Source organism: Coptis chinensis, chromosome 8, assembly GCF_015680905.1.
Source record: "Coptis chinensis isolate HL-2020 chromosome 8, ASM1568090v1, whole genome shotgun sequence".
NCBI classification, from domain to species: Eukaryota; Viridiplantae; Streptophyta; class Magnoliopsida; order Ranunculales; family Ranunculaceae; genus Coptis; species Coptis chinensis.
Genome location: NC_141463.1, coordinates 67478526 through 67487974, shown reverse-complemented (window position 1 = coordinate 67487974; position 9449 = coordinate 67478526). Strand labels below are relative to the sequence as shown.

The 9449-nt window shown below is 38.7% G+C and overlaps 1 non-coding gene across 1 annotated transcript; it reads right to left on the bottom strand.

Moving 5' to 3' along the window:
- Window positions 1-8238: 8238 nt before the first annotated feature.
- Window positions 8239-8342, bottom strand: LOC147482570 (small nucleolar RNA R71). Its single transcript, XR_015207086.1, has one exon. It is a non-coding gene; the product is annotated as a small nucleolar RNA R71 (small nucleolar RNA).
- Between the last annotated feature and the right edge of the window lie 1107 nt (window positions 8343-9449).

Genomic DNA, 9449 nt, shown 5'->3' with positions numbered 1-9449 from the left:
TTTGTTACATTGGTGATCATGCTAAATGATTTCTAAAATTTTCAGGGTATAAAATTAATTTTTTTTATTTTTCAAAAAATGTATATTTTTATGACGGTTTTTGAAAAAACATCACAAACGGAACAACTTTCTTGATAGTTTTTACAGAAAATTATGACGCTTGGACCACAATTAATAACGGTTACCAATGTAACTGTTAAAAAAAATTCTCCTATTATGACGGCTTTAGCCCTATTTTTGACATATAATCATTGAGGCACATAATGGTTTTACCAAACCCGTCATAATTTTAATGATGGTTTTTGTAAACTTTTATGACAGGCTCTATAATGACGGTTGTTTTTTTAATGAAAAAATGTCATTAAATTTGTTTCATGACAGCTTTTAGCCGTCATTATAAGTCTTTTTTTAATAGTGCACCAAGTTACCTTCTCATGGACACATGGCTCCACTGTGACGACGTTGTTTCTCTATTACGATCGAACATCCTGATCAGATTCTGGTTATGCCTTATTTTAACCTGTTTAGCCTATTAGGGTCACCTATTGTTGTTTCAAATAAACTTTGGGGGCATCAGGGGTAGAATATACATAGTAGTTCATGTCATTATATGTTATATAACATTGAATGTTTTAAATGCATGCATAAACTAGAAGATCTGCAGAGCTCAGTAAGTAAATAGTATGCGAGCAATATAGCTCAATATTACATACCCATAGAAAAATTGTTTCAAAATAAATGTTTTCTAAATCATGAACTGAATAGCTAAGTCTTTACTTAGCCTGTTGAGTAGTGGTAGAATAGAATTTCATTTCAGCATCAGTACTTGCTACTGCACCAGCATCAAGAACTCCTGGACCACTCTCAGGAACTGACTCTGTAGTTGGACTGGCTGGGATGGTTGAAGGATGAACAGAACATTCACCTGAAACGGGCACAGGCAAAAAAGGAAGCTGAACGGGAGGCATGTCATCATTGGTGTCTTCTTCAGAAGATGAGGAGGCATCGGGCATAAGTTCATTCTGAATCACTGAGATACTCGTATTCAAGTCAGGAAATAAGATGAAAGGGTTGGTCACCCCCCGATTATTCACCTGAGAAACATACCCAGTAGCCTCAATTGCCTCCTCAAACTTAACTTGTCTAGCTGCATTGAAGGAGTCTTCAGAAACATCAAGTACTCTCAGAGCAAAATGAATAGCATTCTCAACTAACCTCTTCTTTACCTCCTACATCACCTTGGAATAGATTTCAGAGGTCTCCGCCAATAGATTTCAGAGGTCTCCGCCAATAGCCTGTTATGACTTCATTCATATGAGTAATGGCTTGGCCAAGGGTTTTCATCTTTGTATTCCTACGGTGAAGCTCCCCTTAGACCCGGTCATACTTCGCTTGCAAGGTGGTGAATTAGGAGCGCAGTTCCAAAAATTTCACTTTCCAAGAAGCAGCCTTGGTAGCTCCCTTTTGGGCCTTGTCTAGAGAGTTTCGGAGGTTGGCAACCGGCTCTCTCATATTCCTGAAACCATCATCTGACTTTTTCTCTGGCCAAAAGTGGGTCTACTTGGGCTTGCAGTTCCTCAGCCCTTTTCTCAATAACATCTCTTGCCTAGTTCAGATTGCTAGTGGCCATGTCATCGGCAGCTGTACTGACAGAGGTCACAAAGATTGATTCAATGAGAAAAATAGAATGTTGTATAGAGAAGGAAGTTTTACCTGGCAAGATAAATGGCAGATCTGTGAAATGACAGATCCAGACTACCAGCCATACTAGCTTCAACTCTATCAACAGGAAGTCGCACAGCTTCCAGAACTCCAAGCGTGATGTCAACATCATTAACGGAGTGCTTATTGGTAACAGGAAGCTCATTAGGTTGGCCCCAACGCCTCATCTCCACGATCATCTCCCTTTTAGGAGAGTCTGGGGATTCTGGCGAGAAGGGCATATCATCTACCCTCCTCCTCCTATCAGCTCGAGGAGGAAGGAGAGCAACAGTTGCGGTGGCCGTCTCAATGATGCCTTTCCCCTTTCGATCATCAGGGAGGAAAGGATTAACAGTCAACGGTACATGGTCACCACCCTGTTCAGAACCTAGGAGAGGGTCTGGAACTGGTAGTGGTGCAGTAACTTTTTCAGAAATCTTACTTGAAACATTCATAGGAGCCTTAAAAGATATCTCTTCATCCACAGATAGAAGTTAAAATTTGGTTATCTTACTTGAGGGTGCAGCACCAGGAGCAAGAGCACAATCAGTTCTCTTTAACTTTGAGCGGTTGGATGCGAGTACTTCCCTTTTAAAATTGCTAGCTGCCAGAAGTTCATGCAGTAGTTTAGGGCCCCTCCTACCAGTGATTATACAATCATCACTGACATCAGGCTCCTGAACTGAACCCGATGTCGCAGCATCACTGGAAGTTGCCACATAACTCTTCCCTTTGCGGCTTCCTCTTCTTTTAGTAATCAAAGTGGATTCATCCTGAGTTGGAGGAGGAAGAAGACCAACATCCTGATCCATAGGAGGAGGAAGTACTGTGCGCCCAGAATTCATAGTATTTATCCCAAAAGGGGAAAAGTCGGGGGCAAGTGCCAGCAGTTCTTTAACAAACATGTTGAAATATTCAAAGAAATGGGTAGGGTCAAGAACTATCACCCAAGGCATCCTTTGATCCTTGGGGATCTTATTGATGAAGTCCACCATAGCAGCATTAGCTGTAGTTAATTGGTTCTAGGGGAAAGAGTCATCTAAAGAATCATAGCAAAGGAACTCAGTCGAAAGACTTTTATGATGATTGTAAAATTCATGAGAAAATAGACTTACTGGTCGGAGCATGAGTGTGTTTTCTGGGAACAGGAATCCCCACTGGCTCACCATCAACATGCACCACCTAACACTCGAAGGTGGTGATCAGCCCAACCCTCGTCACTCTGCTTCCCCACAAAATAGACGATCAGAAAATTCTTGTCTCTAGTCATGAGGTAGTCGTAAGATTGGTTTCAAATACGGCAGACCTCATAAAAATACCCAAACACCCAACGATTCAGAACGAATCCATGTTTCTTTGCCAGTATGGCAGAGTACATGACAGTTCTGTAGAACAAGGGTGCTACTTGACCAAGAGCAAGATTGAAGTGGATCAGACATTCTCTTAACAGTGGGTGGAGGGGAAGGGTGAGTCCAGCCCTAAGTTGACCGATTGTGATGAGCGCTACTTCTTTCTAGGCTAACTCATCAGACAATCTCCCCCACTCAAGACCAATATCAGCAGGGATGTGAAATCTCTCTCAGATTAGTTCTAGGGAAGAAAGATCCCCAAAGTTTATAAGTGACCAATTCGGATTCATGATCATAAAAGAGAGAAAGCTTGGAGTTTTGGTTAAACCCTAACGGGAGATCAAGGGGTTCAGTATACAGGGAAAAAAATAGTGAAAGAGATAATGAGGGCTCTCTCACCTTATCCTTTATATACATATAAGATGACCGGTTATGATTAGCCCAAGCATTGTGTCTTTTCGGGATAGAACTACCATCATTACTGATAAAAGGGAAAACGATAGTTTTACCTACGAATAAGCGACGAGACTCAAACGCAAGTAAAACTAAAACTAAATTTTGCGAAGTGTTTATCAAAGTTATTCTACTCTCGAATGCTATCGCAATAGAGTTGGAGTAGAAGATTCGTTCCACTCCTAGTTCTTTAGTATTCAATGTTTTCTATTATTATCGGTCTATCCAAAGTTAATGAGAGTATGATGGGAATTATACTACGATACAAATTATGCTAACAAGATACGAATAACGAAATGATGGAAATACTAAGGTTTGAATCTAGATAAAGAATTAGGGGGGATTGATTCTACCCTGAATCCAACTTAATAAACTAGTATAGATGGTTGTAATCCAATTTTTACGTTCTTACGGTAAGAATTGGTCGTTCTAATCCCTAATCATTCATGGCAATCTCTACCAACTAATGACTAGCATGTGAGGAAGTCTAACCCATTCTCATGGTGAATCAACTACCTTTTAGAGTGGAATAGACTCTTACAACTAGTTCTACACTACACAATCAAGTTTTCATCAAACCCCTCTAATGGAGGTTTAGCATTGATTCATCAAACTATCCTTTCCATTTGAATTTGAACAAGACATCATATAAAGATTATAACTTTACTAATATTAGTTTCTAATCAATAATTCAAAACTAAACTAATAACTATAAAATGAATTTAATAATACTAAAACTAAATAAGAATTTAATCACTAAACTAAGTTGGAATTAAAACTAATACTTTATTATAAAACTAAATATGATTCTCAAATAATAATATACTTATTATAACTAATCTATTGCAAAGTAAAAACTAGATCTAAAAACAATAATTCAAAATTAATTTATGGAATGTAAAAACTAGATCTAGAATTCTATGCTAATGGCTACCTAATTTTTTACGTACTTAAGAGTTAAGTCTTGTGTGTTTAAATGGAGGAGACAAGATCCACGTTTTCGTGCATGGGTTAAGGAGCCATGTTTTGGGCCGGAAAATCGAGCCCAAAACCCAATTTCTTTAGTCCATAGAGGCCTTTTCAACTTGGATTTTTCTTCAATAGACTTTTCGTCTACTTTTGCTCCTCTGATTGGGTCAAGGTTTAGATCATTGGAAAGCACTTTCCGAGCCAGTCGTTTTAACATAAGATAGGCCCAATTCCGAGGTCTGAGTCCAAACATACGGCCTTCGGAAGTTTTGTTGACTTTTGTGCGCAATTTCTGCCGGCGTTGACTTTGACTTTTCAGCTTTGACCGGGCTTTAAAAATACTTTTTCTCCTTGAATCTTGAGCTTTAATCACAGAACTTCTTAACAACCATTGCTCCTTTATCTCGTTAAAGTGACACATTTCTGCACATAATTAATTCCAATGCCTGAAATACATAAAAGCACGTAATCAGCATTAACTCTTATTTATTACTCGTATAATTGGTCTAAAAGTATTATTGTTAGGGGGTTTAAACTACAGTTTTGGGCTCTTATCAAACCACCCCCAAACAACATTTTGCTTGTCCTCAAGCAAATATGAGAAATTAGAATAAGTGACCAAAAATGGAGTTCTAACTACTCGTTTATTTAGTCGCGATTGTATTGACCATATGCAACAAGGCCTTAAACCACTAGGAATTCCCTAGTGGACGAGTTATAGCCTCGTGAGAGTTTTCCAGTGAAAGTACTCACAAACTTAATCTATACTACAATGACTAAGAAATAAAACTATTGTTTCCTTCTTTATGTCTCAACTATCTATACATCTCACTTAGCAATGAATACAGAATAATCAAGTCGAAACCTAAACTAATATATGCATAATAATCAATCATCTACGAATAAACATATATACAATGAGTACTACTATGAAATGTATTAGCAGGTCCATTTCTGAAAACTCAGAATAACGTCCTTAAGTAGGTCCTCACATAAATGTCAAGACAAAAATACTCTGATTTTTTCGCTCAAGTTTTTTTTCTTCTGCTACTCCAGTGTGCAGTGGGCACACTTTACCTTACAATCTTAATGACACACAAGGAAGCCAGAGTCGATCAAACACATCTGCCACTTACTATCACACTAACCTATTCCTAATTGAGCTAGAGGTCTTTATTAGGTGTTGATAAGAGCCCAAAACTGTAGTTTTAACCCCTTAGCAGTCATACTTTTAGACCAATTATGTGAGTAATAAGTAAGAGTTAATACTGATTACGTGTTTTTATGTATTTCAGGCTTCAAAGTCAATTATGTGCAGGAATGTGCCACTTTGATGAGATAAAGGAGCAATGGTTGGTTACTAAGGAGTTCGGTGATTGAAGGCCAAGATTCAAGAAGACAAAGCCTTTGTAAAGCCTGGTCAAAAGATGAAAAGTCAAAGTCCACGCAGGCAGAAACAGTGCACAAAGTCAACAGAACTTCCGAAGACCATATCTTTAGACTCAAACCTCGGAATTGGGACTACCTTATGTCAAAACGACCGGCTCGGAAAGAGCTTTCCAATGGTCCAAGCCTTGACCCAATTAGAGGAGCAGAAGTGGACGAAAAGTCTATTGAAGCGAACTGCAGCTGAAGAGGCCTTGTTGGACTGAAAGAATTGGGTTTTGGGCCTGATTCTCTGGCCCAAAACATGGCTCCAAGCCCATGCACGATTTTTGGATCTGGATGTATAAAAACAAAAGCTTAACTCTTTGTTAATGGTAGCTAGTTAGACCAAAATTAATATATAGAATTCTAGATCTAGTTTTATTAATTAATTAAGTGTTAGTTCTATTTCAATTCCTGTTTTAGATTAAATTCTTGAATCATTGTTCTTGATTGATTAGATAAATAAAATAGTTAGTTTGTCAATTTCGAATTTGGTTATTTCCATTCTAGATCTAATTTCAATTCTTGTTCTTATTTCATTCCAGCCATTAAATTAGATTCATTATTGTTAGATTAAGTAAATTTCGAATCTTGATATTATGTTTAGTTATAATAATATGGGAAATGATGTTTTGATGACTCAAGGTTAAAACCTCCATTAGAGGGGTTGATGAAGCCTTGATGAAAACTTAGTGGTTAGTATAGAATTGGTTGTAGAATCTATTCCACTCTAGAAGGTCGTGTTTCGCCATGAGAATGGGTGGACGACCTCACATGCTAGTTAGTATCCGGTAGGAATGCCATGAACACTAGGGATTAGAACTCGAAATTCCCGCCGTAAGAACATGAGAATTGAGATACAACATTCTACGCTAGGTCGTTAAGTTTGATTCGAGGTGGATTCAATTCCCCTCTAATTTATTTATCTAGATTCAAACAATCGTATTTCCGTAGCTTTCGTAGATTAACTTTAGTTTATATTTTATCTTGTTATTTATTATATCTCGTTATTTAAATTAACGCGTCTTGTTAGCATAACATTTCGTAAAGCTCTTATTAGACTTAAGACTGATTTCTTAGACTTAGAAAACAATCCATGCTAGGGAACTAGGAGTGTAACGAACTTCCTACTCCACTTAGTGCAATTCGCATCGAGAGTAGAAGCTTTGATAAACATAAGGTTCAAAAGTTCAGTTTTAGTTTACTTACGTTTTGAATTCATCGTTCATTTCGTAGGTAAACTATTCATTTTACATTTATCAAATGGCGCCGCTGCCGGGGAGAGTTGCACTTTAGCATTGTTTTCCTTGTAGAAGTAGTCATTTTTAAGTCCCATTAAACCCACCCACCCTTGTTTGTTTCATCTACCGTGGTTTGCCCATTTCAGCGTTGACAAATTCGAGAAAATACGCGGCCAGCGAAGCGACCAGCTAAGTTCTTGGAATTTAAATTTACCAGCGAAAGCGGCCATACCATACCAAGCGACCAGCTCAAACACTGTAATTGAATTTACACCGAGCGACCAGCCCCATGTGGGCGACCAGCGCTAAAAAACACGTAATTTTGACAATTACTTTCGGGCGTGGCCGGCGCCCTATCTTGGCCTTGGCTGAAATGTTAAATTTTTTCGATTTCGGCGGTTTGATTCAAACTTTGATCTATCATATTTTTCAGTGTTCTAACTCGCTTATATACGAACAAGCGTAAACAAGGCGCTATTCATAAAAGCGGGCAAGGGCCTTGTCGGGTATTCCTTTCTTCCACACCTCGCGTCTCTGTTAGAGGTTTATACTAGTATATCGAAATTGTTTGGAGTGTTGCATGTTTAGTTAAGCTCGACTTAGTCTTGCATGAGATTAAGGTCAGGTCGAACAAAACACCTAACGTAAATACAACAACAACAACAAACAAGTCTATCTAGTATACCACACACTACACCTCTAGCTACTCTTTCACACACACCACCGACATAATGGGGAAGAAAGAGAGACTCCTCTCTCGACTTTTACAAAGCCTTGAAGCGATAGCCCTAAATCGTGCATCGTTCTAGCGGACCCGATGGGGATTTTGAATCCCCAAACATATTTAATTTGTTACCCGTTTTTCATGGGTTAGACCATGAAAAACCTTATCGGCTATCGTAGGATTGAACAAGTCCTTACAACATTCCATCATCCTACGGTAGGTGCGGAACAAATTAAACCGAGGGTATTCCCTTTCACATTAGCCGATAAAGGCGTCTTGATTAAGCGCCCAAAGCCTTAATTACGTGGACTTCGTGGGCTAAACTTGTTCAGCGTTTATGGAACATTTTTACCCACCCCTAAAGACGGATGAGATGCTTTCCAAGATTCATTTTTTCCGGCAGAATCCTCATGAATCATTTTCTGAGGCATGGAATCGTTTCACCGATCTCCTTATAGAGTGTCCACATCATAACTTAGCGAAAGACATGTTAGTTAAATTGCCTTTTTCAAAGGTCTTCTACACCACCATAAAGAAGTCCTTGACATAATGAATGGGGGTAGTTTCCTAAGTAAAGGAGCCTCGGAGGCTTACAAATTTTTAGAAGACCAAACTAAACGGAATAATAATTGGGGGGGTAGTGATGATATCCCCCGCTCAGCTAGTTCTTCTTCAACAAATAAGGCGCGGTATGTTTGAGAAGAAAACCGATCGAACTTAAAAATTTAATCGAATCTCTAACTAAAAAGTAGAGGCTATTTACGCTCAACAAAAGCCTATCCCGTCATGAATGTAAACTCCAACCCATGTAATTTCTATTTGAGTCCGAGGCACCACGGCGATTATTGTCCTCTAGCTTATGAACAACAACCACGAGAACAAGATAATGTTTACTCTATTAATAACTATCCTATTCCTAACCCCCTTGGAGACAACATCCCAACTTGGTTGGAGAAATAATCAACAAGTAACACCTCCGAGTCTGATAATCAAAATGTTAGGCAAGCAAACAATTATAACCAAGCTCCACCTAGGCAAGGACAAGGACAAGGACAAGGTTAAAGGAATTATAATAATTATAACAACCAAAGCTTGACCACGACAAGGTCAAGCACAAGGTCGAATAATTATAATAATTATAATACCAATAAAGGTATCGTTAGGTTAATAATAATAACTATCACAACCCACCCATAAATAATCAATGAGAGATAGTTCGATCGCACCACCGTGACTACTATACCTACACAACCGATCGTTATCGGCCTTTATACAAGTTACCCAACAACTTTTCGGACAATGACTCAATCAAACCAACAGATTTTACAATCCATAAATCGGGGCATACAACGGTTAGCCCAAGCGAAAAGCCCAACCAAAAGGCGTGTTTCGGACAAAGCGATACCAAACCTTAAAACGAAGAACCACGACCTTTGAGGTAAACGGTAATTCTAGTCACGGAAACTACAATCGTAGGTGACCTAAATGCCATCACCACTCTCCGTTACGGAAGAGTGGTTGATAACAAAGTAACTAAACATAGTTACCCCATCGATTACTCCTACACGGATATCGAACTAGATA